Source organism: Carlito syrichta, unplaced genomic scaffold, assembly GCF_000164805.1.
Source record: "Carlito syrichta isolate Samal-C Ts95f unplaced genomic scaffold, Tarsius_syrichta-2.0.1 Scaffold314698, whole genome shotgun sequence".
In the NCBI taxonomy this organism is placed as follows: domain Eukaryota; kingdom Metazoa; phylum Chordata; class Mammalia; order Primates; family Tarsiidae; genus Carlito; species Carlito syrichta.
Genome location: NW_007258794.1, coordinates 134,590 through 143,482, shown reverse-complemented (window position 1 = coordinate 143,482; position 8,893 = coordinate 134,590).

Here is an 8,893-nt window from a genome sequence, read left to right as displayed (position 1 = left end):
TTTCAGAAGACTTTGATATTTTCCTACAGCACCCTCTTCTGGCCTTGTCTCTGGTTTGCGTACTTGGTTTTAAAATTTCCATACATTTACTTTTCAAAAAGCAAAATCTTCCCCAGACCTAAAACCTTTTTTCTTCCCACCTGCTCATCCTGGAGACATCTCTAGACCATATAAATACTTAGGACCAAAGACTGAATGGTTTTCTCTGTGGTGGTTCTGGAAATAACATGAGAAGATGACATTTAGCTCCAGAGTCTTAAATCTCATGCACCAGTCGGCCCGGACTGACTCCCTTTCTTTTAGATTTTGTTTTGTGTTTCAAAAAAAGTAGGCATTTTTTTTTGTTGTGATTGTTATTTATTCCTTTTCTGCTTTATGTTTTAAGGTTAACCGCCATAGAATATCTGCTGTAATCCTTAGAAATCAAAAATGTGAAAACTTGTTCTTCCAATGTTATTCTGTGTGCCTTGTGCAATGTTGGATGCCTTTTGACATTGGAAATTGTGTAATTCATCACTGCCCCATCTCCATTTGTGACTGTGCTATGCAGCAGCCCCCTCAGTAGTACCCTAGTGAAAACATTTTGAGTTGTCAGAGGTAAGATACTTGTCATAGAAAATGTACACGGGTGCGAGATAGTTGGGATTGAAAGTCACTAATTACCTGCACAGCCAGTTCCCATAGAAACCTTAAATGAAGGTCACAGAAGCCGGTTCTCTTGAGGCTTCTGAAGCAGTTATTGATGGAAAGCCATCTGATCTTCATCACAGGATTTCTCCACCTGAAATCAAACATGTTTGTTCTACTTCTGGAGTTCCCCTGTGGACTCCAAGTATCTGCATTCCCCCAGAGATCCTTGAGCCCCAGATAGCACTTCTAGGAAGCAGAAGACCCTTTTTCAGGGGGACGAATAGAGGGATCTGAGGGACTGCAGACAAAGCTTTCATTGACCTCTGCTCTGCCTCTTGCACACTGTGTGACCATAGAAGAATTTCTCCTTCCTTTAGAATCCTCTTTGATTTAGAGCACGACGGTCACCCTTACCTTGCAAGTTATGAGAATCAGAGGCAGGACATGAAAGGCCTGTAGAAAGGCCTCAGAAACGTAGGTGCTATGTGTGGCCAATGGACTTCTCATTCTTCTCTTTCTCTTTGTCCTTCATATGTATGAAGAAGCTTCTGTGATGGGGATGAGGGAGGGATGAAGTAGGACGTGGACACAGATGCCCAAGCAGAAATATGCTTCCTTATTAGTGTGTTATGCCTCTGTTGTTCCTGGGACAGGCCTTCAACCTTCATACATTTGCAAACACAAGCTGTGGTGTGTGGTGACAGCCATTTGTCTCTGTGACTTGGGAGAGGGAGAGTTTTAGCACTGAAGGCGCTGCTTTGAATCCTGGTGGAGGGGAATGTATCAGGGACTGTCCCCTGTTGCATGGGCCTCAGTTTATGTTGGTGTTGTTTTGGCCATCTCATTGACATTTTTCAAAATGTTGCCTCCTTCTGTTCTGCAAGTGAATATGGCTGCAAAAGGGCCCCCTCTTTCTCCTTTCCCAGGATTGCCTTACATGCCACACCACTAAAATGGTCCTCCATCATCCTTCATGAGACATGGGCCACCTCCACCTCCCTGGTTTCTCTGGGACCACAGTGTCCAGATCCACCTTCACCATGTATGGTAATCTGAGTAGTATGAGCCAACTTTTAAAGTGTGCTCATCTCTTTTATTATTGTGTCAATAGGAAACAATATCACAGATGTCACTGCAAGTTTTGCAAATACAAGGGTAAAGCTGGCCGAGGGCAGGGTTAGCTTTGTCAATTTCTGAGCACACACAATTGGCTGCATCAGGTCTCTGTTATGATCTGGGCGGCAGATGTCTCTTGAGAGCAAAGAAAGAGGTTTTTCATATGGGGAAGAGAAATCAGCTTTGCAGATGCCTATGGAACCTCGACCACCTTCTTGGCTCTGTAGGAATGAGATCCGCTTCTGACTTCAGGGACTTCATATGCCCTATAGGAGAAAGACACACCTATTCAGGGCACAGAGCTTGTGATCACCCGTAATAGCAAAACCAGTAAAGGGTCCAGAGTGCAGAAGAGGGAGTGAGAATCTCCCTCTTTTAATAGGAGAGTGTGGAAGAGAAGGAAGAAGTGGGGAGGTGCCACATGGGAGTTTGTTGAACTTGCTGAGATGGACTTGGAAGGTGCCTCTTGGCAGGACAGAGTGAGAAGGAGTATGGAGGCCATGTATGTCCCTGCTTCGCAGGAGAACTCAGATGGCACAGTGTGGACGAGGGAATTATCTTTCACTTAAATTCCTATTTGCACTAAAATCCTTTGTATATATTCTCTAGGAAAGGTGATTGCTTCCCTGGATGAATGAAGATTTTGGATCAGCATGAATAATGTCTAAATCTTAGGGTGTGACAGTTTAGACTCAGAGATTTCCCATCCTTGTTTCAAAAGATAAGCCAAAGTTCCTGGCTCTATTATTAAAATTCAGATCTTGCCAGAGAAAGACAGAAAAGATCATTTTTAGAATGTGAACACAATTAACTCTGAGACTATATCTGAGAGCTTAAAACTACTATATTTCATGACATAACAGACACAGATGCAGCCACATGTAGAAGTATTCATCAAGAAGATATTCATGATATATATGATGGAATATAAAATAAAAATGAAAAAATAAGATCACTTAAAACTAACCTCCATTTTTTTCCTTACAGTACTACTGTTTTGACATTTGAAGAGGACCCTGATCTGTGATAAACATGGTGGAGTTCTTATCTAATTTGAAAAGATGCCAGATGTCTTTTATGGTCTCAGTATGTTGCCTGCTCAATGTTGCCTCCTCCCTGTTTGTATTTACTATTGTTTCTCCTAATAAACTTTTATAGTTCTGTCTGTCTCGGTGTCTGCTTCCTGGAGGAACAGCCAATACCCAAAGGTCACATGGTGTGATTCCTGCATACACAGTCCAAACACAGGCAGAAATATGTCCTGGAGGCAACAGCAGGCTGGCTGTTGGTGTGGTATTGACTGGGAGGTACTTGTGAGGGTCTCCTGGGGTGGTGGGAACATCCTGAATCAAGACATGAGTGGTGATTTTTCTCGTTCCTTCTAGACATATTCAAGTGATTCCTGGTGACTGCCAGTTACAGAGGTGTCTTGAGATTAATTAAGTGGGTGTCTGTCCCCATGAGATAGCAAATTTCTTTTAATGGGGAATAGACAACAGGTCTGCAGTAGATTGAAGTCACTGAAAAGGCCCCATTGACTCTCAGGCGGTATCAGGAGCATTATCCCACCAAGCAAGCTGCCCCCCAATATCACCAAGTCCAGGTCATCACTGAGGGTAGCTGAGCTGGGAGTAGTGATGTCTCACTGAATTCTGTGAGTTTCATATCTTTCTGTATTTTATTTAACATAGGCTGGGCAGAGGTCAGGGATGAGAGGACAGAGGCTCCCTTTATAGAGCTGGAGGGGAACAAAGGGCCTGGGAGTGGGGTGGGTCAGAAGAAGCCACAGCAGAGAGTATATATTAGAGAGAGGGAAAAAGAGTGGGAAAGAGAGAGGAGAGGGAAAAGGAGAGGGAGGCGTGAGAAAGAGAGATAGAATCCTGAAGTTTGATATGTGGAGATTGATAAAATTGAGGAATACCTCAGATGTATGGGAGGAAGAAAGTAAAAAAAAAAAAAATCAACCTTGAAGTGATCAGCAATACAGAGACAGGTTGATGGAAGAGACTGATTATGAGCAGTGGTAGAGAGGAGAAAGGATGGAAGAGACAGAGACATAGGTCCCTACAGTGAGAGATTAATGAGCCATGGAGATGGAGCCATACAGAGACTTGGACAGAGATACAGAGACGGAAAGAGAAATGCAGGGAAAAGGAGAGACAGAGCAAAGAAGAGGAATGAAGGAAGATGGAACAAGAAATTGGAGAGGTCTGAGAGACAGAAAGAGGAGTTTCAAGAAGATCTCAGCGAAATAGAGAAAAAAAGGGTGAAAAACAAGATCAAAGAAAGACAAAAGAGGAAGGAGGTGAGGGAGGAGGTAGGGGAAGGAAGAGAGAGAAAGGCAGGGAGGAGCAGAGAAAGATGGAACCCAGAGTAAAGGAGAAAGCCTTCTTGGAGGAGGAGACAGAAAAGGCAGGGAGTTCTGGGCACCAGGGACTGGGAACAGTTTTTGAGCTCCAAGTTTGTGACCCTCCTGAGTCCTACCACCACAGGCGCCCTTCACCCTTGGAAACTCAGGCCCCATGGTGACTGAGTTACTGGGTGGAGCCTCTGTCACTGAAAAAGTGACCTTGGGATAGAGGGTTGCCCAAAATCAGGGTAGCCAGGGAACCACCAATGTGGGGAAGAGACCCCAAGCAAAGTCTCCTGGTCTTTGCCTCATTTCCACACAGGTCAGAGGGTGGATCACTTTGTTCCACAACCAGGCATCAAGCTAGGGAGAGCTGGAACCTCTTGTCTCCCTGTCTCAGATCTTCTCACCTCACCTTGGAATCCAGCCATGGCTCAGGCAAACAGCCCACCCAGGCTGTTTCACACATTCCCTGATTCTTGCCCTGCTCTCATATGACATCCCTCAAACAATGACAGAGATGAACCTGGGGACAAATGTTCTCCCTTGTCTCTGGGGGAGAGAAAGACACACAAACTTGTACCCTTTCTAGAGGATTCCCTATAGATCCAGTTGGATAAGCCTCAATTACCCTCACTGAGAGTAGCTCCATAACACACTTGTTTCAAATTTTCTGTCTTTCCCTACATTCTCCCAATCCCTCACTGTCCTCCCTGGATCCATATTCCCAAAAAATCCACCTGAGGTCACATTCTTGGCCCAGGCCTAGATTTCAGAGGTTGAAGGAGGAACCCAGGCTAAGACCATGAGGAACACACTCTGGATGCCCACAGTCTAATGCCACCCTCAACGACTGCCTGGTCCCATTCATGCCAGCGCCTTCAGCCCACCATGATTGCCTGGAGGCGGGAAGAATTGTTTCTTTCACCAGGGACGAACTTGGCCCTGTGGACGTGTTCACTCATACTGAGAGCTAGTGACGTTTGAACGAAGTTGAATGACATCTCCTGATTAGATTTCCTTCTCCATAGTAATCAATTTCTAACTCTATCCATGCTCTGAGTCAGCTTTCTCATTCACAACTGGGCATTCCTGGCTTGATAGTCCTGAACTATGTGAAATTCAGAGCTTTGATGGTTGAGGACTCACCTTCCCTCGCTGACTTCACCTCAGTTTCTGTGTCTTTAAAATGGGTACCTATTTCTAAGGTTTAAGAATTGATAGGGCTGGCATATGAAAAGAAACATCCCCAACTCAAGGACCCAGGATATCCACCTTGCCCTTGAGGTAACTCAATTATGAATCTTCAGTCATTGAAACAGTGCAGCAAAAGTGTATGGATAGACAGACAATATATTAGAAGAGGAAGTTCAGAAGTAGACTGTAATAAATATGCACACCCTGGTGGAACTTCACCTCTTGAACTGGGCCAAACTTTAAGCATCCTGAAGAAGCGGCTGTATTTAACTGAAACTGATTATACTAAGCCTGTTTCTAAATCTCCTGGGGAGACAGTGGTGCCAAATTATGCTAATCATCACTGGGGACATTCTAAGTTGTCAGCCAGTCATCGTCAGTCATGGACTGTGCCAAATTTGTTTCTGTGTGTAGACATACGAAGAACTTTAAAACCCCCATTCAACTTTGCCTGGACAGACACCATATTGCTGCCTGCTAGATTTGTGCCTTCAAAATTGCAATTTCTAAAACCCCAATTAAATACATTTTCTTTTGGCTGCTGTCCTACAGTGTTGGTTTTATTTGTTATTAGTTGACACGCCAAGTAAACATAGTATTCCATTAGAGGCGCCCGTCCAAATACTGTGCTTCATTGAGCCACTGTGGCACGTTTGTTCATTTCTTTCCTCCTCCTCCTCATCCCCTCCTCTTTCCACTCCTTCTCCTCCCCTTCCTCTCCATCTTCTTCTCATTCTTCTCCTCCTCTTCGCTATTCTTCTCCTCTTCCTGCTCCTGCTCCCCCACTTCTTGTTCCTCCTCCCCCTCCTCATTCTTCTCACTCTTCTCCCACTTCTTCTCCTGTTCTCTGCTCTCCTTCTCTGTTCTCCTGCTTCTCCTCTCCTCTTCTCTGTTCTTCTTCTCCTTCTCTGCTTCACCTCTTCCTCCTCCTTCTTTCTCCCTCTTTTCCCTCCTTTCTCCTTCTCTCTTTCCTCTCTTCCCTCTTCATCCTCTTCATTTTCCTTTTTCTTCCTGCTCCTCCTTATTCTTTTATAAAGACAGAGTCTCAGCACATTACCCAGGCTAGTCTCAAACTCCTTGCCTCAAGCAATCCTCACATCTAGGCATACCAACGTACTGAGGTATGGGTCTTTGTGCCTAGCTGATGTATGTTCATTTTAAAACAAAGTTGGGATGAACACACTTTTATGCTCACACTTTAGGAATTCCTGATGATATACCCTGAGAGATACCTAAATAATGGAGAGTCATTTATTGCATCCAGGTTTCTGACACTTGGACCAAGTGCCTTTGGAGAGTTACATTAGTGAAGCAGAGGACACAGTGACAGGCTGGAGGGAGATGTGGGTCTCCTGTGAAAAGACGACTCTGTTCTCTGCACACAGTCCAACACATGGCAGGTTGTCCTGTGATTCAACATCTCCTATCTCCTGCAATCAGTAGGAACTGATGATACAGAGAAAAAGTGCTCTGAAAGCAGCCCCCCTCCCTTCACTATCCTGTAACCATATGATTCCCACCCACTCAAGCACCTGCATGGTAGCAGTTATGAGGCCACTAACCTTTCAGGGCAAGTCTCCACCCTCAGAAATCCCACCCATAGCACTTTTGCTTCTGGAATTACCACCAAAACTCAGACATAGATTCAAGGACTCCTGCCTTATTATCTCCCCTAGACCCTGAATCTATAGCAGCAGCTTGTTCCCTTCACCAGCCTAGGATGCTAGACCACTCAATGATAATCTCATCTTCACATATAAACACAGGACTGAGTCAGAGCACAGCTTGCCTGGACCAGTATCTGTAGCACAAACCAGGTCATCCCACAAGTTCTACCCTGTCCCCACCCATGGGTACTTGATCATACTTTCCCCTCTTTTACCTTTTACATTTCCACAAACTCTCTTTCATGTGCACACAGTGTGCTCAAGGCCACCTCTCAAAGTACTGGAGTTGATCAACTATCAGAATTCACATGTCTAAGAGTTTAACACCAGGACCTTAAACCTAACTGGGGTAAAAGCAAATGCAACTTAGATGTAGGAGTCTGAATTATCCCACTTCAAAAATAAGAGCAGAGATTTCACTCCTCTCTCCCCATAATTAGAAGATTTAAATTACAAAACTGTGTTCTAGATTATTTCTCAATCTTTTTGAAACATGTGTAAATCATTTAAAATGTTAAATGAGCCTGTTTCAGCCTTTTTGACTCAGGAATGTCCTTCTCTACCTGGACATCATGTGTTAGAAAGGTAAATATCAAAGAAGGTATTGTCCTATATTTCGGTTTTTGTAGGAGATAGAGACCTTACCTTAGCTGGCACCTGGCTCCCAAGAGAAAAACTATTTTCTCTTAAAAAGTTGTGCTTACTTTTCCCTTGAATGAATTCAATTGGGAAGCACAGATGGCTCCCTGATTGCCTGGTGGATTTAGGAAAAGCTCTGTAGGACAAAAGGCTTTGTCAGGTCTTCTCATTTGAGGACTATAATTATTTATATTATTTATCTTGAGAACATATATGTCATGAGTTGAATCTGCTTGTTTATATACAAGGTAGGCATATGACAAGAAGAAAACAACCCCATTACAACGTGGGCAAAAGATATGAATAGACACTTCTCAGAAGAAGACTTACCAGCAGCAAACAGATACATGAAAAAATGCTCTACCTCACTAGTCATCAAAGGAAATGCAAATTAAAACCACACTGAAATGCCACCAAACTTACATCAGAATGGTCATCATCGTAACTCAGCAAACAACAGATACTGGAGAGGATGAGGTGAAAAGGCAATACTTCTACATAAAACTTCTGTGGAAAACAGTTTGGTGATTCCTAAAATATGTAAAAATCAACCTTCCATATGACCCGGCAATCCCTCTACTGGGAATATACTTGAATGAAATCAAATCACTCTATGAAAAAGATACTTGAATACATATGTTTATTGCAACATTGTTAATAATAGCAAAACATGGAACCAACTGTGCAGCCCATTGAGAAAGGACTCAGCCTGTAATCCTGCCCTTTGGGAGGCTGAGGTGAATGAATTGCCTGAGACTGCGGGTTGGAGACATGCCTGGGCAACTTGGCGAGACCTCATCTCTACAATAAATCAAAAATTAGCCGGGTGTGGTAGTGTGCGCCTGTAGTTCCAGGTACTTGGAAGGCTGAGGTGGAAGGATCGCTGGAGCCCAGCAAGTCGAGGTTGCAGTGGCCGGGAGCGGCCACCGCACTCCAGTCTGTGTGATAGTGTGAGACTCCAACTCACAAAAAAAAAAAATGTGGTACACATACTCAGTGGAATATTATGCAGCCATAAAAAAGAACAAAATTATGAGGTTCACAGTAACCTGGGTGAACTTAGAATGTATAACACTGAGTGACCTATCAGAGAACCATAGATCTGAGTACCACATGTTCTCACTTATAAGTGAACCTTGAACCATTATTGTAATTCTGTAAGAAATGGGTTGGCAGTAGTGGGAAACTGCCAGGGGAGGGTGGGGCCATGATTGACCGTAGTGGGAATAGGCAGGAGGTTGGGTGGCACATCTCATCAACAAGGGTACATGCATACTGAACATCTGTATATCTA